General features: G+C 34.3%; 1 long non-coding RNA gene across 3 annotated transcripts in view; it reads left to right on the top strand.

Annotated features, from left to right (window-relative positions):
* Positions 1-23,840, top strand: part of LOC117981706 (uncharacterized) — a 137,464-nt gene that overhangs the window by 35,032 nt on the left and 78,592 nt on the right. For 2 of the 3 annotated variants that reach the window (XR_010109055.1, XR_008619707.2), the window contains exon 4: positions 6,522-6,934. The exons of the other annotated variant lie outside the window; for it this stretch is intronic. This is a non-coding gene — a long non-coding RNA (uncharacterized LOC117981706). Of the gene's footprint in view, positions 1-6,521; positions 6,935-23,840 lie in introns of those variants that run through there. 3 annotated transcript variants of the gene reach the window in all.

The raw sequence follows: 23,840 nt of genomic DNA, 5'->3' as shown, positions 1-23,840 counted from the left end.
TAAAAGACTTCGAAAGCAAATACAGAAAGCCACATAGCTGTAGGAAAAACCTTAGATTTTATTAAGTAATCAAAGACTTAATAAGGACAACGTGAAGCACAGGAAATTATCTTCATAAATATATAATCTTAAAAAACAAAACATAAGCAGAATTTTTGTTCCCTAAGCCAATTACTTAAAAGGTAAAGGAAAACCTTATACAATTTCTTATTGAAAGCAGACCAGAAGTCCAAGAAAACCTTATTGTTTTAACAGAGAGAACCAAATTTTAGTTTTATGTCAGTTTGCTTTTGATAGTAATGCTCAATTTCAAAAACATGTAAACAATTTCCTTCAAATCTTAGCCAGCTTGATCACACATAAAGTTCCTTTCCCAAGATTTGTCATATAAACTTTCTATAGTTTTCTTATATACATTCAATTTTTGTCCTATATTTTTCTCTTTTCTTATTGTGCAACAGCCAATCATTCTATTTTAACAAAAATTACTTTTTCCCTTAACAAAACAAAGCACATCCTCATGACTTATAGTTTTCCTTACCAAAAACACATTTTGCCTTCCTTGTGAACTTGCATAAAATGTTGTTTCCCATATTATTTCTATGAATTTTAGTTACTTATGTCAATTATTAACCCTTAATAACCTTAATTTCCAGTGAAAGCTAAGAAGCAAGCAATTGTAAACTGCCTAGTGTATACCAACATTGTGTAATTTAACACCACCATTTCATAATTCTAGAAGCATCTTCTTCATCATAGTACACTTTTCAATGTGCCACAGGACATGCTTACTAATAGACACACCTATCTTTAGTCTCTCTGTAATAAGAAGCTGTAAGGAAGGCAATAGTTTATCTCTATTGTCTTATTTTTTTTTGCTAGGCCTAATAATTAAATTGTTTGTACCGATTTCTCTCAGCCTCAACGTTGCATTCTGGATAAGAATGTTAAAATCTTCTGGTATAGAAAGAACATTTTTCAAATGAAAATTTTATATGTATTCAGCTCATTTGTTTTTAACAATTGTGCTTGGATTGCTCATAAAAATGAGGCATTAAACAGGTAGCCATCATTTTAAGTTATTTTTCTTGCTGACAAATTTCGTAATATAGAAATAACATACATGCATTTTACCAGTAACCCTCAGTAGAAAAAGTTGTCTGCATTATACTTAATATTGAACTCTGAAGACGTATCTGTTTTATTCAAACTGATGAACTGAATATTATTTACTAGAGTAATAATTAAAAGACTTATCTAAGATCATGTGAACTGGAAAAACATTTTGGTTTGGTTTCTATCTTTCTAAGAGTTTAAGGAATACTTAATTTATATAAGGGCTTATTTTCCATTAAGCCAGTTAACAGAGCTTTTTTTTTTTTTTGAGACGGAGTCTCTCTCGCTTGGTCGCCCAGGCTGTAGTGCAGTGGCGGGATCTCGGCTCACTGCAACCTCCGCCTCTCGGGATCAAGAGATTCTTCTGCCTCAGCTTCCTGAGTATTTGGGATTAGAGGCGTGTGCCACCATGCCTGGCTAATTTTCGTATTTTTAGTAGAGACGGGGTTTCACCATGTTGGCCAGGCTGCTCTTGAACTCCTGACCTTAGGTGATCCACCTGCCTCAGCCTTCCAAAGTGCTGGGATTACAGGTGTGAGCCAACGCGCCTGGCCAAAGCTTTAAAAAAAAAAAATTAATTAATTTTGTCAATACTATGCAGAAATAGAAAAATACCATGCACACATGCATATGTACATACATACATAAATATAAACATACATGCTTTCATTCAAAAATTTTAGCCATGTGTTAGGTAAAATAACACAAAACTCACTAATTCATTAAAAAAATCTCTGAATCCTTTTTTGTTTTTCTGGTTGATGGAACAGGGTTATCCATCTAGATAGCTAAAGTTTTTTACTAATATATTTGAAAAAGAGTTTTAAAATTTTTCATTTGAATTTTATGAGGATTTTTATAAAGAGGCAGTGTTTTGATTCGTTTAGTCTTTTAGAAGTTCCTGCATGACGGTCAAAAATACATTCCATTCTATTTGAGGTGTCCTGCATCCTTTCTTTTTAAATTTATTTTATTTTTTTATTATTTATTTATTATTATTTTTTGAGATGGAGTCTCGCTGTATTGCCCAGGCTGGAGTGCAGTGGCACGATCTTGGCTCACTGCAAGCTCCGGCCTCCCAGGTTCACGCCATTCTCCTGCCTCAGCCTCCCAAGTAGCTGGGACTGCAGGTGCCCACCACCACGCTGGGCTAATTTTTTGTATTTTTAGTAGAGACGGGGTTTCACTATGTTAGCCAGGGTGGTCTCGATCTCCTGACCTCGTGATCCACCCGCCTCGGCCTCCCAAAGTGCTGGGATTACAGGTGTGAGCCACCGGGCCCTGCTGCATCCTTTCTTTTTTAAAGCGCCTCTCAAGTTAAACCTTCCTCATTGTGGCCACCGTAATTCTAAGTTTTCCATAGTAAGGCTAACCATTTCCCCCAAAATACATGGTTTCTGAAATCATCTTTATTGTACATAAAAGTTGTCAGTGTCCCAGAAAAAAGAGTCCCAGACTTCTGAAGCACCAGACTCTTCAGATTTGGAGAAACCTACTTTCAAGGAGGAGGAACCTAGTTATTTATTAGATTGAATCCAATTGCAAATTCTGTTCTGTAAAAGAATTGTTCAAATAAAGTCTGGAGCTCAAAATGCAGATTTGCAGACCTTTGATTTGAGAGGAAACTCATCCTTGACTTCCAATTTAGGCAAGAAAGCAATGCGCCCAGTGGTTTCAGTGGGTAGCTTTGCTCAGTCACTTCGTGCTGTAATGCCAAACTGTTAAAAGAAAAACTTTAGAGAAATTAAATTTAATAGCGTTTATTTGGGCAAAGAATGATTCATGATTGGGCAGCACTCAGAACCAGAAGAGGATCAGAGTTCTGCCCAGCAGCATGAGCAGTAAGCTTTTATAGGCTGAGCAGGGAAGCAAAGTAGAGAAATCACCTGATGGACTAGCTAAGCATTTGCTTCTTAGGCACGCTGTGATGAGGCATTTGTCTTATTTAGGCACAGTCTGATTAGTTGGCTGCCTGTGATTGACTGAGGCTCAGCTGTTTGTGATTGGCTGAAACCTGGCTATTTCTTACAAAAAAAATGCTACTAAGTTACGTTGTGCTTTTTAGTGTAGGAACTCAAATTAAAGAGACAGCGTCAGGCTGATGGCCTCCTGCTTGTTTTATTTAACATTGGCATATATTTAGGAGTGTTATTGCTAGTCATGGTATGTTAAGTTTAACCTTTACATATATTGCCAAACAATTTTTCTGAGTGACTGTATCAATTTAATCACTATCATCCTTTTATGATAGTTCCCAGTGCTGCTCCTCAATAGCATGTGGCATTGTCAGTCTTCTTAACTTTAGTTCTTTGGTGGCTGTGTACTTCATCTTTTTGTGGCTTTAATTTGCATTTCCCTATAACTAATAAAGTTAAGCACCCTTACAAATGTTTACAGACCATTTTTATATAATAAGAGGTTTTATTTTTCTTTCTTTTTGTAAAGTGCTTCTTCATGTCTTTGTTTCCTCCCTTTTGGCTGTTTGTCTATTACTGAATGATTTGTAGTTCTTTACATATTGTGGATACAAACGTTTTCTTGGGTATGTGTGCTGCAAATATCTTCTCTTATTGCCTATTTACTTTTTTGTTACTTTTGATAACCAGAAGTTCATTGTCTTAATAGGGTCCGATTTATCATGTTTTTCTTTAAATATAGGGATTATTGTGTCATTTTAAAAGAACCTTTGCTCATATCAAGATCATGAAGCTATTATCTTCTAGATGCTTTATTGTTTATCTTTTACTTTTAATTCTACTATTCACTTGAAATTGATTTTTGCATATAGTCAGAAGTTGGGGTCAAGTTTCTTTTTTTCCCCATATGTCTATCTCACTGACTCAGCACCATTTATTGAAAAGACTGTACTTTTCAGCCAGGCGCGGTGGCTCACGCCTGTAATCCCAGCGCTTTGGGAGGCTGAGGGGGGCAGATCAAGAGGTCAGGAGTTCAAGACCAGCCTGGCCAACATGGTGAAACCCTGCCTGTACTAAAAATACAAAAATTAGCTGAGCATGGTGGCACGCTTCTGTAATCCCAGCTACTTGGGAGGCTGAGGCAAGAGAATTGCTTGAACCCACGAGGCAGAGGTTGCAGGGAGCCGACACTGCGCTACTGTACTCCAGCCTGCGTGACAAAACAAGACTCCATCCCCCGCCCCCCGCCCCCACAAAAAGAGAGAAAAGACTGTACTTTTCTGTCACTCTTCAGTACCACTTTTATCATAATTCAAGAGTTCATGTATGTGTGGATCTGTTTCTGGACTATATTTTCTATTTCATTATTAATTTAGCTACCCTTGGACAAATTCCACATGGTCTCTATTACTGTATCTTCAAAAGTAAGTCAAAGTCTGGTACAAAAATACTTACTCTTTTTTTCTTCTTTTCCAATTTTGACTTACCTGGTTTTAGCTTCTTATATTTACAAAGAAATCTTAGGATTCATTTGTCAATTTCCACATACATGCACAAACCCTCCTGAGATTTTGATTGTGATTGAATTGAATTTATAGTCCAATTTGGTGAGAACTGATATATTTACAATATTATTTTCTAATCATGAACATGATGTATTTCTCTGTTTGTTCAATTTGTGTTTAGATTTTCTTAATGGTACTTTATGGTTTGCGAGAAGTATCCACATTTGTTAGCTTTATTCTCTGATATTTAATATTTTTGATGCTACTGTAACTGGTTTAATTACAACATATTATTTCACATTCTTTGGTTGTTATATTGGAATACAATTGATTTTTGATAATGGCCTTTTATCCTGGAAACTTGCTAAACTCATGCATTAATTCTAATAGGTTTTCTGTAGATTCCTTTAGATATTCCACTTAAACCATCATATTATTTGAAAATATTGCAAATCTTCATTCCCAATCTCTTTACCATTTATTCATTTAGTCTAATTTCACTGTTTGAAAGCTTCAGCACAGTGTTAAATAAAAGTGCTGATAGTGGGCATCTTTGTGTTATACTCAGTCTCAGAAAGGAAGCTCTCGCCATTTCACCATTAGCGTTTGCTGTACTTTCTTTCAGAAAAACAGGTATCTTTTATCAGATTAAGCAAGTTTCTTTCCTTCTCTAGTTTTCTAAGGGTTTTCTACCCATGAACTGATATTAAAATTTATAAAATACTCAAGCGTAACTTTCTGTTTATTCTGTTAATGTGGTGAAAATATGGTTTTTTGCTTTATTTTGTTAATGTAGTAAAATGCACTGATGATTTTTGATGTAAAACTGACCTTATATTCTTGTGTTGCTGGCATAAACTAGACTTGTTTTTTTGAAATATGATATCAACACACATAAACAACACACACACATCTTTAGAGTTAACATGCACACATTAACACATTGAGTCATGTGAGATATATATAAACTCAATGTGTTAATACTTTTGTGTAGTATTTTTGAATCTATATTAATAAATGAGATTAACCTGTTTTTTTAAATTATAGAGTTCTTTTTTTTTTTTGAGACGGAGTCTTTCTCTGTCGCCCAGGCTGGAGTGCAGTGGTGTGATTTCAGCTCACTGCAAGCTCCACCTCCCAGGTTCATGCCATTCTCCTGCCTCAGCCTCCTGAGTAGCTGGCACTACAGGCGCCTGCCACCACGCCCGACTAATTAATTATAGAGTTCTTATCAGATTTTCTGTCAAGGTTATCATGGTCTTGTAAAATGAAATTGGAGCTATTAAGGACTTTTAAATTCTCTAACAGTGTTTTTACCAGTTGGTGTCATTATTTTATTATATACTTTATATGTTTTATAAGCTTTCTGGACCTAAAGGTCTCATGCATTTGTGTGAGCGTGGGAGATGTTAAAAAAATATATTCAAAACTACAATAGATAGGACCATTCAGATTTTCTATTTCTTGGGGGTCAATTATGGTATGTCATGTTTTCCTAGAAATTTGTCCCTACATCTCAATTATAAAATATATTGACAGAAATATATTATAATATTATATTTGTAATGGTTTTAAGAGTTATAGCCCTGCCCTATTTTCCACTTTGACTCTTGGTTATTTATGCTATCTTTTTATAATTCTCTTCAGAATTCTATTAACTTTATGTTTTTTTCAATGGACCAGCTTCTACTTTGTTGATCACATGCTTTATGTTTGTTCTTTATTTCTTTATTATCTGTTCTTTATTTTTTTCTATTTACTTTGGGTATAATTTACTGGGTTTAGGAACTTCTTGAGATGGATGCTTAGGTCATTGATTCTTCAGTCTTCTTGAGCTAGCAATAAAGGAAGGACCATACAACACCTTAACTTCATTTATCTCCCTTCTCTCCTCCGTATGCTATTGTTGTTGTGTATTCTATTGCAAATAAATACTATAATAGTAATAGTAAATACTGTGCTTTTTGTTTCTATAATTCCCTAGAATCTGGGCTATCCCTGTGACTTGCTTTGACTAACGGAATGTGACAGAATGACGTTGTGCAACATCCAAATCAGGACTTAAGAAACTGTAGGCAGCCATCATGCTGTGAACCCAAGCTGTGTGGAGAGACTAAGTGGAGGTGAATGGAGTCAGTTCAGTCAACAGCACTACCTGATATTTCAGTCCATAACTAGTCCTGTGTGTCAGCCCTGTGAACAGGTCGTCTTGGACTTTTCACCCCAGTTGAGAATAATGACTACATCCTCAGCTGATAGCACATGGAACAGAGGAACTACCTAGCTTAGCTGGGCCCATATTGCAGAATTGTGAGAGATCATGAAAAGTTGTGTTTTTTTTATAACTATACATTTATTTAATAAAAATTTCAGTAATATTATTGCATATTTTTTCAATGCTCTTTACAGGTATTATGGCAGATTATAAATAAATGCTCAGAGGGTTTCCCTCTACTCACTCTCATAACTGAGATGGGTTAGGGTCTTTCAGGAATAAACAACACAAGTTCTTTCCAGAAAAACTAGCACAATAAAAGGAATATTAGCAAAGTGCACACACACCTCCTTTTTCTGGAATGTTCTTTACTTTTTCCATCTGCTACTGTCTGCAATGCCCCCTGGAGTCACATCCCTCATGAGGCCCATTCCCCAGCACTGGAATTGGGCTAGGAAGGGGGAGCTGGGATAAATGAGCCACTTTTTCCTTTGTACTCCCAATATACTTTTTATGGAGCTTTAATATAGGACCTTTTTTATTTTAGTTTGTAATTGCAGTAGTTGTTTACACCTTTCTATTCTCTGGCAGACTGGGATCTCCTTAAGGACAAAGATTACCTTCTTAACTTTGGTATCTGTCTTAATCTATTCATTCAGGCTGCTATAAGGAAATGCCATAAAATCAGTGGATTATAAACAACAAGCATTTAATTCTCACAGTTCTGGAGGTTGGGAAGTCCAAGATCAAAGTGCTGGCAGATTCAGTACTTTGTGACTTAAAACAAATGCAACCTTTCACAGTTTACCTGAAAGGAATTTTCCAGATTAACTCTGAAATGTGTTTGTTTTAAGCCACAAAGTTTTGATGTGGTTTGTGATATTTATAGATTACCAAAACAAAAACCTTCATTAAGCATTAAATGAATTAATAAATATATGACTTTATAAATAGTGATGGGTGTATGGTGATTGCCTGGATAAGTTTCTGTCAATTCTTTATATATTAGGAAGAAAAAAGCCAATGTTGATTCATGAAAGGAACAGTGAATACAAATTGGTTGAACTACTGCAAAAGAACTAGAAACTCTTGGAAAGATTTAGAGCTAAGTCAATTACATTACTCCTTTGAATATGAAGCTGTCATGTAAATACAGACTTGTCACAAATGCATTTGTTATTTCCTAATATTCTATAAGAAGTAAGCACCATTAGTGACTTAGGCCACCTACCTGGCACATAATATAAAACCAGAAGTGAGCATGGGTGGGCATTGTTTATTCTGGAGTTTAGCTATAATTTTGAGTCTCTATTTTTAATTAAATTGCTCAAAACCAAAACCTCTTCACCTTCAAGACACATGTCAAATCTTCATACTTATAAATTATCATAAATGTATAGATTTTCATTGTAAAGGAGGAAACTATTCAGTTAAAAGTGTCTGCCCCACCTTCCATTAACAATCTTCCCAAATTACCTACAGGAAGAGTTTTTATGTTTTTTTATAAAATCACAAAGAAGATATTCCGTAATCATTGCTTAAAGACAAAAATTGACATAAGAAAGAAGGTAATTTTCATTTTTTAGTGGGGAGGGAAAAAATTTAAAAAAGGAGACTGGCAGGAAAAAAATGCTGGGTCTTTAGCATTTAAAAAATATTCTAGGTAAATTTTCATGGTATGCCCCAATTTCCTTCACTGCCACAATTGCCTTTTGCATAAAGAAATACTGAGTTTTTTTGATAAGGTTACAAACAGGTTCTTCCAATTTTCCTTTCTCTGTATTGTAAAAGCAGTGCACTTTTTAACAGTGACACTCTTCATACTTTATATTCTTCTCATTTTAAAGATGAAGAAAAGTTCAAGGAACCAACGGAATATCAATAGTTATTTGACATCATAAAAGACTAAAAATTTCAAGAAAATAAACATCAAAGCCTTTATTATTTTTGATGAAATCTATTTCACTTCCTACAAGTAAGCCAATACTAGGACACATGTGGTTTTTAGCATTCAAATACTCGCTGATATATTTCAGCATGTATTGCCTAACAACAAGGACATTCTCATCCATAAACAAAATACAATTATTATACTATGTAAATTTAACACTGACAATTCTATTATCTTATGTATAGTTCATATGCAAATTTCTCCAGTTGTCTCAATGGTGTCTTTTAAAATATTTTGTTGTTGTCTTATTTGATTCAAGATCCAATCAAAATCATACATTACATTTTGTTTCATTAGTCTCCTTAATCTAGCATAATTCACCACCCTTTTTATGATTTTTATGATACTGGCATTTTTGAAAGCATTTGAGTAGTCATGTTGAAAAATGTCCCTCATTTTGGATTTTTTTCCTCATGATTACATTCATGTGAAACTTTTTTTGCAGAAATATTATCTAGGTGATCTTGTGATTTCTGTGTCTCACTGATTGCTAAATTACACCGTTTTGGTTAATTGATATCTTCCAGACTTTTGCATTGTAATTAATATGTAGCCTGTAAAGTGATACATTGACACAATGAATATCTTGTTCCCCAACATTTCTATACTCATTGGTTTTCTTGTCTGAGTCAATAATTATTATGGTTAATGCAATACAGTGATTTTCTATTTTTATAGCTTGATGGATTTTGCCACCTTTTAGGTTGAGTTAAGGCAGTACATGCATTTTATTTAGGATTGTTTAGTATTCCTACCACTTACTAGTAATATCCCAAATTTCTTTTGGAAAACCACTACTTTCCTATTCTTCTCCATGTGATTTGGAGTTCCCCTCCACTTTTAAGGATGGGCCAAAATGACAGTCTAATCTCACCTCTCTGGCCATGACGAATGTTTCAAGAACGGCACCTGACCCCCTAAACACTGATAAGATCAGCAACAATAGATTTTCTGAGACTCCTGCAAAAGTGAAGCAAGCTCTCTCTTTCATAGGAATTACCAGGGATAACCATCATTCTTTCTCAGAAACCTCATCCTATGTATCTTAATTGTCTAGTTGACCACCGTAATGAGCTGGACTGTGCCCCTGCAAAATTCATATACTGAAGTCCAAACACCTAGTACTTCAGAGTTTGACTGTGTTTGGAGAGAGAACCTTTAAAGACATAATTAAGATCACTAGAATGAGTCCTCATCCAATATGACTGGTGCTTTAATAAAAAGAGGTTAGTCTCTCTCAACAAGTTGAGTATAGAATAACTATACCTCAAAATGATAAAGACCAGATATGACAAACCCACAGCTAATATCATACTGAATGGGGAATAATGGAAAGCCTTTCCCGTAAGATATGAAGCAAGATAAGGATGCCCACCCTCACCACTACTATTCATTGTAGTCCTGGAAGTCTTAGCCAGAGCAGTTAGGTGAGAGAAATAAAGGACATCCAAATTAGAAAGGAAGAAATCAAATTATTCCTGTTTGCAGAGACATGATCTTATATTTATAACATCCTGGACTTCACTAAAAGACTCTTAAAACTGATTAATAAATCCAGTAAAGTTGCAAGATAGAGAATCAACACACAAACATCAGTAGTATTTCTATATGGTAACAATAGTTAATCTAAAAAATATCAAGAAAGCAATCCCCTTTACAATAACCAAAAAAAAAAAAGTAGGAATACATTTGACCAAACAAGTGAAAGATCTTGACAAGGAAAATTATAAAACACCAATGAAGGAAATTGCAAAGGACATGAAAAAAATGGAAAGATATTCTATGCTCATCGACTAGAAGAATTGATATTGTTAAAGTGTCCCTACTACCTAAAGCAATCTACAGATTCAATGCAATCCCTATCAAAATACCAATGACAGTCTTCACATAAACAGAATAAACAATCCTAAAACTCACATGGAACCAAAAAAGACCTCAAATAACTAAAAAAAGTCTTGAGCAAAAAGAACACACCTGGAGGCATCACACTACCTGACTTCAAATTATACTACAAAGCTATAGCAACCAAAACAGCATGCTACTGGCATATAAATGGACACATAGACCAATGGAATAAAATAGATAAGATAAATAAATCCATGCACTTACAGCTGACTCCTTTTTGTCAAAGGTACCAAGTGCATATGATAGAGTTTGGCTCTGTGTCCCCACCCAAATCTCACCTTGAATTGTAATCCCCATAACCCCCACGTGTCAAGGGAGGGAACAGGTGGAGGTAACCGAATCATTGGGGTGGTTCCCCCGTGATGTTCTCTTGATAATGAGTGAGTCTCACCAGATGTGATGGTTTTATTAGCATCTGGCATTTCATCTGCTGGCAATCATTCTCTCTCCTGTCTCTCTGTGAAGAGGTGCCTTCTGCCATGATTTTAAGTTTCTTGAGGCCTCCTCAGCCATGTAGAATGGTGAGTCAATTTAACCACTTTTCTTTATAAATTACCCAGTCTCGGGTATTTCTCCATAGCAGCATGAGAATGGACTAATACAGCATACATTAGGGTAAGAACGGTGTCATTAAAAAGTGGTGCTTGGAAAACTGAATATCCATATGCAGAAGAGTTAAACTAGGACCCTGTCTTTCACCATACACAGAACTCAATGCAAAATGGACTGAACAATTAAATATAAAACTTGAAACTACAAAAAAACTAAAAGAAATCATTGAGAAAATGCTAGAGATGTTGGTTTGGACAATGATTTTTGGGTAAGACATCAACAGCGTAAGCAACAAAAGCAAAAATAGACAAATGGGATTACATCAAGCTAAAAAGCAAAGAAAACAATCAACAAAGTGAAGAGACAACCCAAAGAACAGAAGAAAATATTTGCAAACTATTCTTCTAACACGAGATTGATAACCGGAGTATATTAGTAACTCAAACAACTCAATTGCAAAAACCAACAAATAAACCAACCAACCGAACAAACGAAACCCCCCAAACCCACAGGAACAAATAATCTGAAATAATCTAAAATGGAACTACTATATGATCCAACAATGCCACTGATGGGTATACCCCCAAAATAATGGAAATTAGTATACTGAAGATATATCTGCCCTCCTTTATTTATTGCAGCACTATTCATAATAGCCAGGATATGGAATGAGCCAGTGTTCATTAATGGATGAATGAATAAAGAAAATGTGGTAAATATACACAATGGAATACTACTTGGCCATAAAATAGAATGGAATCCTGTCATCTGCAGCAATATGGATAGAACTTACTGGGAGGTCAGTATATTAAGTAAAGTAAGCCAGGCACAGAAAGACAAACATCACATATTCTCACTTATTTGTGAGATCTAAAAGTCAAAACAATTGAAATTATGAAGATAGAGAGTAGAAAGATGGTTACCAGAGGCTGCAAAGGGTGTGTGTGTGTGTGTGGGGTGGGGGGGCGGGATGAAAAGAAGCTGACTAATGGGTACAAAAATACAGTTAAATAGAAAGAATAAGCTTTAGTATTCAATAGTACAGTAGAGTGACTATAGTTGACAATAATTTATCGTATATTTCAAAATAGCTAGAAGAAAATGAAGTTTTCCCAACACAGATAAATGTTTGAAATGATGGTTATCCCAATTGCCTTGATTTGATTATTACATATTGTATGCTTGTATCAAAATACCACATGTACCTCCTAATATGTACAGCTTTTTTTATATCAATAAAAAAGGAAATAAAACTTGCAAACAAATAAAAATGTCAGGACACACCACTCTGTGTGCAGCTGCCACTTCCTTTTCTTTGAGAAAATAAAAATTTTGCTACTTAAAGGGAAATAAAATCCTAAATTGAAGAAAGACAAAAAAAAAAAGATAAATGAGTACAGAGACATGCAACAGTGAAAGCCCACATGAAGACACAGGGAGAAGATGGACATCTGTGAACCAAAAGACAGAGGCTTCAAAATGAAACCAACCCTGCTAACACCTTGATCTTGGACTTCCAGAAGTGTAAAGAAATAAGTAACCACATTTAAGTTTCCTAGTCTGTGGTACTTTGCTATGGCAGCCCTAGCAAGGGAATGCAACAATTTGGCATAAAGCCTGGACCTGATGATGAGACTCTTGAGCTATGAAAGTGGCCTATGGAATCTGAGGGTGGAGGCCGAGCCATAGAACGCAAAGCAGAGAGATACAGAGAAACAACTCTTGGTCTACTACTAACTGAAGTCAACCTTCCTGCAAAATACTGAGTTACATAAATCAGTAAATTCTATTGTTTAAACTGCATTTTTTTTCTCAAAATACAGATCCTTGCAGATGCATGTAGCATAGCACCACCAGTCTAGCCCCTTCATATCCACGTAGAGTTACTGGCCAGCTTCAGATGATCTTGGTTACCCAGGATACAGCTACATTCCAGGATAGTGGCAAGCTCTCAGGAGACTTCTGATGGAGGAGCTCAAGAGCTTCCAATGGAAGGGATGAGTTAGCATGGTGACTGGGGGTGGGGTAGAGGAGGGAGGTCTGAGCCTTCCTGGATGAGTGTGGTGTGAGACAAGGGCAGAGATTCTGGTTGAGAGAGTGATGCTTTATGTGAGTGCTATCAAAGTTCAATGAATAGAAATGGCAGAGGGAAAGGTACAGAATTGGGCTTTAACCTTTGTTCAGACAATGACTGCTCTGCTACCCTGTTCCCAATTTCTCTATCATATTGTGACATATGTCCTCTCAATCAAAGTTATGAGTATTCTCTGCCTCAAAGGCAAGTTGTGAGGATGAAATGAACAATTTGCAGCTCATTTCAAGTTCCTTAGAGAAAAATTATTGACCTCTAAATACTGGATTTGATCTGCATTTTTCCCATTTAATGCATGTGTGATTGTACTTTAGGGGTAAGCAACTGTTGGGCAAATTAAGCACATAATATAAAGATTAATTGATAACTTATATGTTTGTTTCAGCTCCCCATGCTAATTAGCAATAAGTGTATGAGTCCTAGAGAATCATATATATTTTTTTCAAATTATTCTCATATTTTATAATTTTCATGAGAAAAACTGTAGGAAGTCAATAATATTCTTACATTCAAGTTCTGAGAACATAGAGGACTTTTATTCATTTATGGCTTACACATTTATTTTGACCTCAAAAATAGATATAGTTTCTTTGGTTTTATGAATCAAAACTTAATATTTTAAAAACAATTGATTTTTACCAAAGACATATACATAAACAAAGCATTCTAAGCCTATTAAAAATTAAAAAGACTGCTAATCTAACACATATTTTGACTTTAATGAACTTCATCTACAGTCAACACCTAGTGGAATACATTGCAAATTTAAAAGTTGTCAGGGTTATCTCAATTCCTAGCAGTTCTGTGCCAACCTCTTCACCTTGAGGGCCCTTCTGTATTCTTAAGGGAATGCAGCCTATGCCCTAGGTAGGTTCTTAGAGGCTCTGTGGTTGATGACACAATTTCTTGGATAGTTCAGGCTATTCATTTTTACCATGATTAGGGGTAAAACCCTAGTTAGCAGAATGCTTTTGGGATCTAGATTATCCATATAATGGTGTACATGATAAATTTGTTGCAGGGTATGAAATTCCAAGGGGTTAGGTTGTTAATTCATAAGGGTATCTTATTTTAAGCTAGTTCAAACTATGAAAACAGATTTCTCTCCAAAACGTATAAAAGGATAAGACTCATAAATAAGTCATAAAGATATGTCATCACCAACATGGGTGTAACTGAGGTATCCATGGATGGATGCCATCTGGATAATTCAGCAGCCTTATAACTAGTTTCCCAGACATCTTTCTTTCCCTTTCATTACCTTAGTCTTTGCCACAATACAGTGCCCTCATTGCAGTGCATTGGGATAAGTTATCTTTGTAAAATTCTGTCATCTCAAACTAAACCTATTGTCATGGAAGAAAAAGGTAACACAAAGAAGTCTTAACCTCTTAGGTGGCGAAACACACAGAAACACTAGAGGAGGTCCTGGTTAGCCCTTCACTTGAAACTCAAGTGATAAAGTCAAATGCAAATAGAAAATAGTAATTTAAGAGAGGGCTTCATTATTCTCTTTGACTTTCCCTAAGACAAATCCCTGGGCCTGAGACCTTAAACGTTAACCTCTAGTCTCTGAGGATATCCTGTGGAGGTTTGTTGAGAACATCCTTCCTGTAACTTCTTCCTACCTCTCTCTTCCTTAGCCCATTGGCTTCCATGACTCATTCATTAACAAGTCCTCTTCAAATGATACCGTCCTACCATCTCTGGCATGGGGCCTCTTCTTACTTTACGTTTCATCAATGGATGAGGTGGGAATAGAGTTGAGTCCTCTGGATCCTGAGAAAGGAGGAGGGAATGTGTGCAAGCCCTCACCATTTGGGGTCTCAGGTTGGATTCTAGTTGACAAGACAGACCCTTTACCCTTCAAAGATCTTTTAAAATTTATTTTTAATAATGCAAAAGAATCATTCTGCTTCTTTCCTTTGCCTTGAATTACATTACACTAGTTGTCAAGACATTCCCAGACTTATCCAATCTTGTGACTTGGTGTATGAGACTCCACATGATCAGGCCCCTGCCTCCCCTTCTATTTTCCTCTCAGCCCATTCTCTCTGACACTTCTGTGCTCTGGCTATATAGGACTTCTCTGGTCTGAACACTCAACTATCTCAAGGTCTTCAAGAATGTTGGTGCCTAGAATGATTTCCTAACACATCACGCTCTTCACTTCACCCCTACGCTCCTCTTTGTCTTTCAGGCATCATTGTACGTGTTACTTTCTAAGGCAAGCTCCCTTAGAGACTCGGTTAAATTACTTCCTACATGGCTCATAGCACAGTGTGCAACTCCTTTTCAGCAAAAAACTTTCCTTATTATCTATCAGTTTATAATTTCATAGTTACCAAGAAGTTTCAAGAATAGTAAATAGAATCCTTTGGCCAGATTCACCTGTTGTTAATATTTTGTCTTATTAGCCTTATTGTTGGCATTCTCTTTTCTCTCTCTCACTCTCTCTCTTCCTCTTTCTCTCTCTCTCACACACACACACACCACATACATAGGTTTTTCTTTTTAACCATTTGGGTGTAGGTTGCATACATTATGCAAATAGGATGACGTATTTATCCCTAAATACATCTGTGTGTATTTTCTAAGAATAGAGATATTGTCTTTCATAACCACAGTAATCACCTTTAGTAAGCTTCACATTGGCACATTACTTTTATCTAATTACTATCTATATAATATCTTTTGTTAATACACCCACTAATGTCTTTTTAAAGCATTTTTAGTAATACTGGATACAGTGTAGGCTCATTTGATTATCTTATCTCTTTAATTTCAAAACATTTCATCTCATACAATTTCCACACCTTCTATTGTCTTTTTCAAGAAATCAATGTTTTTTTTAAAAAACTTGCCTTTTCCTTTTCAGGAGAACATTTTCAGTTTTGGTTTTGTGCAATGTTTTATTATGGTTAGATTTATACTTTGCCTTTCAGGCTGGAATAATGCATAAGTGATACTGTGTTGTGTCAGAGATATCATTGCTGTTTTAATTAATTATTTCTTTGTTCTGCCCTTTTTGTTGGATAGAAATCATCAAGGGAGCAGTGACCAACCTTATTCTATTTACATTTTCAGCTCCAAAACTGACCACAAGGCCTGGCACATGATAGGTGCTAAATAAATATTTGATGACTGGCAGAGGTGATAATGTAAATTTTCACTTAACTTTTCAGAAGCCTGCCTGAAATTGAGGTGCAGTTTTGCAATGCTATGCAGGATTATCTTATCGTTACTAAATTTAAACGTGTTAGGCCGGTGACCCCAGGCTCTTTGTCCTTTCCTTGATTAAGAAGTAGAGCTGAACTAGGTTTACCTCCTTCTATACCTCTTCTCTTTTACTGTCCGAGGTGCCCCATCCTCAGTGATTAGTGAGTATGCCCTGTTCTGAGTGGCCTCAGTGTGAGAAAATACATATTTCTCTTCATTTTGCCAAAAAAGCTGAAGGCATTTTTTTCTCAGACAGCAATGAATGCATATTAAATGAACTGTAATTGTCTGCTAAATGTATTTCATAAACAAGCAAACCAGAGCTAGATTTTTCTGAGCCTTTAAAATACTTGGGATACTAAAAATATCCTGTCAACCTTGAGCACAAAGCTGTCAAGCCAGAAACATTAAGCATTTCTGAAAAAGAATTCGGAGGAGGTTGGTGGAGAAACATTGAAATTCATTGTGAATCTCATTTTTTAAGAATGAGGAGGCAGCTATAACATTGATGTGCATTTATCCTAAATGAAAAGAATGAATGAATTCCACTCACACTGTGGGACACACAACTCACTGAGATTTTGCACATTATGAAAATTTCCCCTTTTGCTTTTCAAGAGTGTTATCTGTGGTTGGTTTGTCAAGCAGGTATATGCCATTAAATGGTGAGGCTAGAGCTAAAAAAGGTTTAAATAAGAATATATTGATATGTTTATATATGTTGAAGAAATGTTCCTAAATATGAAAATGTCTCAAAATGTTTTCCAGAGTTTGACAATTTTTTAAAACACTCCCATTTGAAAAGTATCTGCAGTAATGAACTGCTAGTCAGAACTAAAACTGAGAAAGAAAAAGAAAATAAAGCCGCGCAGGAATGATCCTCACTGAGGAGCATTTTCTGCTGGGGAGTCCATTGGCATTCAGTTGTCTCATTTAATTATCCCTTGTGTGATTCAACCATTATTTATGAGCTTCTTCTTGTTCTTAAAGAGCTCTGGGCTCTGCTTGCCAATGTTATGGCATATGACGAGGCACAGTTATGCGGCGGGGGGTGCGTGTGATAATGCATTGGTCCACACTCCTGGCATGTTTTCTATCTGAACTCATCAGCTGCCAAAAGGATGCAGAGCTCTCTCTTTAAAGATAAAACACTAACTGGGGTTTCAACATTGTGTGGGATTTGGCAGGCATCACATGCTCCTGCATTATTTAGGTAGAATACAGTCCCTAAAATGTGAGCAGTACATGTTCAATAAAAATCATTTGCATGGGATTTACACCAGTTTCTGTCTGATAGAATCTCTGCCACTTGCAATGAGGAAATGAATTCATAGAAATAGTCTGATCTTAATTAATGTAGTTGTTAGACATACAATCAATTGAAGCATTTCACGTTTTTACTTTCTGTCCAAACTCCCCTACCGCCTCCATTCCCAGTTTGAATTAAATAGTCCGTTGTGGATCTGCCTTGCTTTCAGCTGAGTTAGAGTGTTGGTACGAAATGTAAAAAGCAACAGAAACATCCTACTAATTTCTGGATGGGAAAAAAAGGGAGGCAATGATTAATAGTGGAAAACACTGAAAAAATTCAGTTGCCAGCAGCATTATAGCTAATTTAAACAAATTAGTACCATTGATTTAGAATATAATATGGAGATAAATGGTCATTAATAAAGTTAACAGTGATTTTTTGTTATTAGCAGCTAAATTTGGCTCCATGTCAAGCTAAGTAAAAACATTACTTAATAAAGATTTTTGAAATAAAAATTATAGCTTTGAACACAACTGGTACTTAATATATTTTAATTAAAATGCCATTTCTAATTAGACTTTTGACCCTACAATGGAAAAATCTCTAATTGACCAGGTCTCCTAGATGACAGTAAACAAAGTGTTTAATAGAAATGACTAAGCAAATCACGGTGAACCATTGATCTTGCCAGCTTATTAAATTGTATTCTCAAACTAGATTGACATGTAGGAATAGATACAACTGTAATTGAGGAAATTAGTAAGTTCTTATTCATAGTCTTAAAAGACTATGAATAACAGAACATACATTGTAGAGTCATAGCAATGAGTCATAGTAGTTATTGGATTGGTCTGGTCTAAATTAGTTTCCTAAGACACAGTCTATATAGTCAGAAAAAGTTTGCATATTTAACCTCTTCTAAATAAATATTAAGAGCTTTAGTATCATTAATAAAATTTGCAAATTTACTCATCTCTTCAGAGGTTTATTCCCTTCCTACTGACCATCCACAACATAAAAGCAAAAATATAACAAAGCTTTTAAAACAAAAATCTATTTGCCATTGACATACCTGAGATCTACAGCATGCAGGTCTTCTTCCAATTACTGGACAAAATATGTATGTTTCAAGTGTGTGTCAGTGACTTCAAGTTTGAATTATCTGCTGTCAGAGTTTCTACTTAGTCAATTGGCCATTCAGATGAATAATTTAAAGAACCTGCAAACAACTCCATATTTTAAAGACTATTTAAGATTATTTCTGTATTAATAATATAATCTAAAACTTAAGATATACCACCTGTGATACTTGCTGTTTTCCTCCCCCACCTCGACGGAATTGCTTCAAAAAGATAACTAGTTAGAATACATATTATTACTATTTCTAATAGTAATATTATCATTATATGGTTGTAAATATTTCAATAATCAAGAAACTGTCAGTTAGGACTATTTTATTCATTTTTACATTCAAAATGACTAAAATTTTACATGCTCTATAATTATGTTTTATAAAATATAATAATCTTTATTGTTAATATATGAAATATAGATTTTTATGTACCAGTTTCCTTAAATCCCTGTTGAAAAATTCATGTATCTTCAATGACACATATTTCAAAAGCAGAGGACACCAGAAAAAGAAACGCAACAAAATCCTTTGCACCCAGAACTAGCAAATGCCAACTTTTGCCATATTATCTTTAAATTTTGCTGAACTTATCCCCAATGCAAACTGCTTTCTCCATCAAGTAACCACTGTCATGAAGTCGGCATGTGTCCTTCTTGACTGTGCTTTATATTTTGCTGTGTATTTGTGTGCTCATAATACTATACTACACTATTTTGTTTTTAAACAATGTAATTGATATTAGACAATATGCATAATTCTGCAACTTGCTTTATTGACTCAACACTGTTTTCAAGGAAAATCATAGCTGTTTTAGGAATGTATTCTGCTTGTTAAAATTAGAATTATACACATTTCAACTTCAACTAGACATTATCAAGATGCCTTCCGATGTAGGGGTTCCAAAATACACCTCTACTCACAGACATGGAAAGCTCCCACTTTCCCACATCCTTGCCAATATTTCTTTCATCTGGCAAAAAGTTATATAATGCTTAAAAATGGGCACGTTCTGTTCTCAGAATTTTGAAAACACAAACTCATTTAATTCTCTTTACAATTCTGTGACAAAGGTGCTTTAATGTTCTCATTTTACTGACGAGAAACTGACATAGACAGATTAAATAACTTGCCATAGTGATATAACTAATAAAGGGCAGAGTTACTTTTGAAATCAGACAATACTTGTCATTTACATATTTTTATTTTTATTTCTTTTGCCTATCTTTTAGGTGATATCATTCATCTATCCAATTATTAGTGCTGTTGAACATCTTTTCAGTTACTGGAAGTTCAAATTGTCCCTTTCCTATAAATTATTTCTTGATATCATATGCCCATTTTTCTATCAAGTTATTTGCTTTTCTCTTGCTTATTTGTATGAGTTCTTTACATATACTTGCTACTAATTATCCCTTGTTGATCATATGTAATGAAAGTACCTTTGCTCAGTTTGTAGCTAGTCTTTTCGTTTTCCATAGACATTTTTTCGAAGATGTAGAGACAATAAGACAACGCTATTAATATTTTTTCATGTACTCTTTTGTGCTCTCTATAAGACAATCCTTTCCTAATTTGACCTCAAATAGATATTCTATATATTCTTCTAAAGCTTTAAGTTTTTAATTTGTAATATTTATAAAAAGAAATTTCATGTTGAGAGGTAACGTAACTTTATTTTCCATTTTGAAAATAAACTGTTACAATGAGTTTTATTAAAAACTCATTTGTCAGCCTTGGGCTTGTAATATCACCTCTGTCAAATGCCCAATTTTCATATAAGGATGCATGTGTCAATTCTGCTTCACTGCCCTCTGTATCTATTTCTGCAGCAATACTACCATGTTTAAAACCAAAGCCTTATAATGGTTTGAATATCTGGAAGGGTGTGTCTTTCCTTCTTGTCCTTGCCATTCCCTTTTCATTCAGATACTTTTCTTCTCAATTTTCTTTCGATCTAATATGCAGAGAGTACATTTGGAGTACATTTTTTAGACAAGCATAGTCTAGGTTTTGTTTTGCTTTGGTTTTCTGTATCTTTATTGATGATTTATATTTATAGGATTGCCAGATTTAGAAAATAAAAATACAAGATGCCCAGTGAAATTTGAATTTCAGCTAAACAACAAATAATTTTTAAATTTAAGCACGTATCAAATATTGTAGGGAACATGCTTTTACTAAAATTTTATTTATTTATCTGGAATTCATATTTAATTAGATGTCCTGTATTTTATCTGAAAATTCTATTTCAATTGTCTTGAAATGGAAATTAAGAAAACATGTCATTTGACAGCAAAGACATGAAATCAATAAAGAAAATGTGGTACGTATACTCCATGGAATATTATGCAGCTATAAAAAGAGTGAAATCATGTTCTTTATAGCAACATGGATGCAGCTTGAGGCTAGTATCCTGAGTAAATTAATGCAAGAACAGAAAACCAAATACCACATGTTCTCACTTATAAGTGGGAACTAAACAATGGGTATTCATGGACATTGAAATTACAGCAGTAGACACTGGGGACTTACAGGGGAAGTGGAAAAGGTTGAAACTATTGGGTACAATGCCCAGTACCTGGTTGATGGGATCAGTTGTATCCCAAACCTCAGCATCAAACAATATACCCAGGCAACAAACCTGCACATGCACCCCCTGGATCTAAAATAAAAGTTGAAATTATTAAAAAATAAATAAATAAAATGGAAAGAAAGAAGAAAGAAAATGTGACCTGTATAATATTTATTCTTTGAACTTTGTTAAGACTTTCTTCATGCTCGTGTTTTGTAATTGTTCATATGTGTGTTTTTTTTCTTTTTTAATAGAGGCTGGGTCTTGAAATGTTGGCCATGTTGGTCTTGAACTCAGCCTCAAGCAATCTTCCCTCCCGGCTTCCCAAAGTGCTGGGATTACAGGTGTGAGCCACCACACCAGGCCTGTTCATATGTGTTTAAAAGAATATATTTTTTGCTTGTAGGCTGCAATGTGGATATACACTTATTAAATGAAATCAATTAACTGTGTTGTTCCAATCTTCTATAATCTTATAATTTTTTCTTTGCTTTATCTATCAGTTCCTGGTAGAGGTATATTATTGCATATTCATCTATTTCTTTTTAACATTATGAAGTTGTATTTCAAACCAATTTGTTAGGTACACACGAATTCATGATAATTGTATAATTTTTGGTAGATTGTAGTCTTTATCTTTAGATACCGTAACTTCTTATCCTTATTGCTTTTTTTCTTAATTTGTTTTATCTAAAATGCTTATTGTTACATGTCTTCTTTTGGTTGATACAGTATTTGCGTTTTATAACTTATCCTATTTAAAATATTCAGTATTGTCCTATTTCAAATATTAAGTAGTATCCAGTATTGTTTTATTATAAACATTTTTAACAGGATTTAGAAAAATGAATCTGCTCATCTTTATCATTTTTAATTAGTGAGTTTAATTCATTTAAGTACATTGAGATTACTGGTGCACATTTACAGTTATTTCTATTATCAATTAAACTTTAAAAAATATTTTTTCCTTTTTTACATGTAAGTTGAATTGATGAACCTTTTTTTTTTCATTTTTCTGCTACTTTGGAAATCATATTATATTTTTTAGTGTTCATTCAAATTTTTCAACATACACAATTAACCACAAAATTTTCTAACAAGATCTAGACTGAATCAGTATCTTCATCTTTTCTCTGGATAGTATAAGAAATGTTTCATGTTTTAACTACCCACGGAACAATATTCCACCTCTCATTGTTTAGACTTTTTTCCACATCTGTCATAAGAACACATTTTTAATGATTATATTTACTCCTTATAGTGAATATTTGATTAAATTTACCAACACATTTTTATCAGTTTCGGCGGTTATAACTTGTTTCTGACATTTGACTCCTTTGTGTTCATTGTACATTCTGCTGATGAACATCCTTTACAGATTCTTTCAGAAAGTGTCTATGGATGACAAGATCTTAATCTTTGTATTTCTGTAAATATGAACAAACATTTTAATTTTTCTTAGATAAAATCCAAATTCATTTCCATCCTATCTATTATCATCTATAATATTCACATCAAACGTCCAGGGAGAATTAACTAATAATTCACAAAATTTATGTGAGACTTCTAGGTTGCAGAACACTTATGAAATAAAACTGAAGTGAACTGAATAGACCTTCATGTTATTTTTATTATTTTCAGAGATAAGGAAATAGAAGTTATTTTGTAAAGGCAAAAATTTTTTAAATGGAAATTATAATTTTATATTAATATTATTTTGTTTCATTACATTTGGTTCTAGTTATGATTAACTTCTGAAAATGATCACTTTTTTCTTCTTTGAAATTCTCTATTAACCATCTGTAAAAATATTTCCATAAAGATGATAAAAAGAAGTGAAATGCAGTTGTTAAATAGAAAAATATATATGCAGTTTCATTAAGTACAAGTATGAATGGCTCTGGAGCAATCTTGTTCTTACTCTTTTATAAATCAAAGCTCTTTGAACATGCATTTTTGCAAGCTTGCTTTCAGCATTAGATTTTTCTCTTTGTATTTTCTGAGGAGAATTTTTAAAAAATAGAATATTATTTCCTCTTGGAAAGGTACATCATTACTCGGTGGCATATTGTTCAAATGTCCGAAAATTGTTCTTAGAAGGTCTTATTTTGCTAGATTCATATGTTTTTGTGAAGAAAAAGGAAGCTTAAGAAAACATACCAAAGGGTCCGTCATACTAGACAACACCTACTGGCAACTACTCTCTCTCTCTCTCTCTCTATATATATATATATACACACATATATAATTTAAGTTTATATACATGTGTATAATATTGAACCTTGTCAAAACGCATTATTATTTGCAAAGTTTTCTTAAATTTCATAAAGAGGGGAGCTGGATTTCCCCTTATACCGAGGATTGCCTTTTGTGGTGATAGTTAAAAACTGCCTATATGATAAAACCCAACTGT

This window comes from Pan paniscus, chromosome 11 (assembly GCF_029289425.2).
Source record: "Pan paniscus chromosome 11, NHGRI_mPanPan1-v2.0_pri, whole genome shotgun sequence".
NCBI classification, from domain to species: Eukaryota; Metazoa; Chordata; class Mammalia; order Primates; family Hominidae; genus Pan; species Pan paniscus.
The sequence above is the reverse complement of the archived record's forward strand: the minus strand, read 5'-3'. Positions and strand labels throughout refer to the sequence as shown.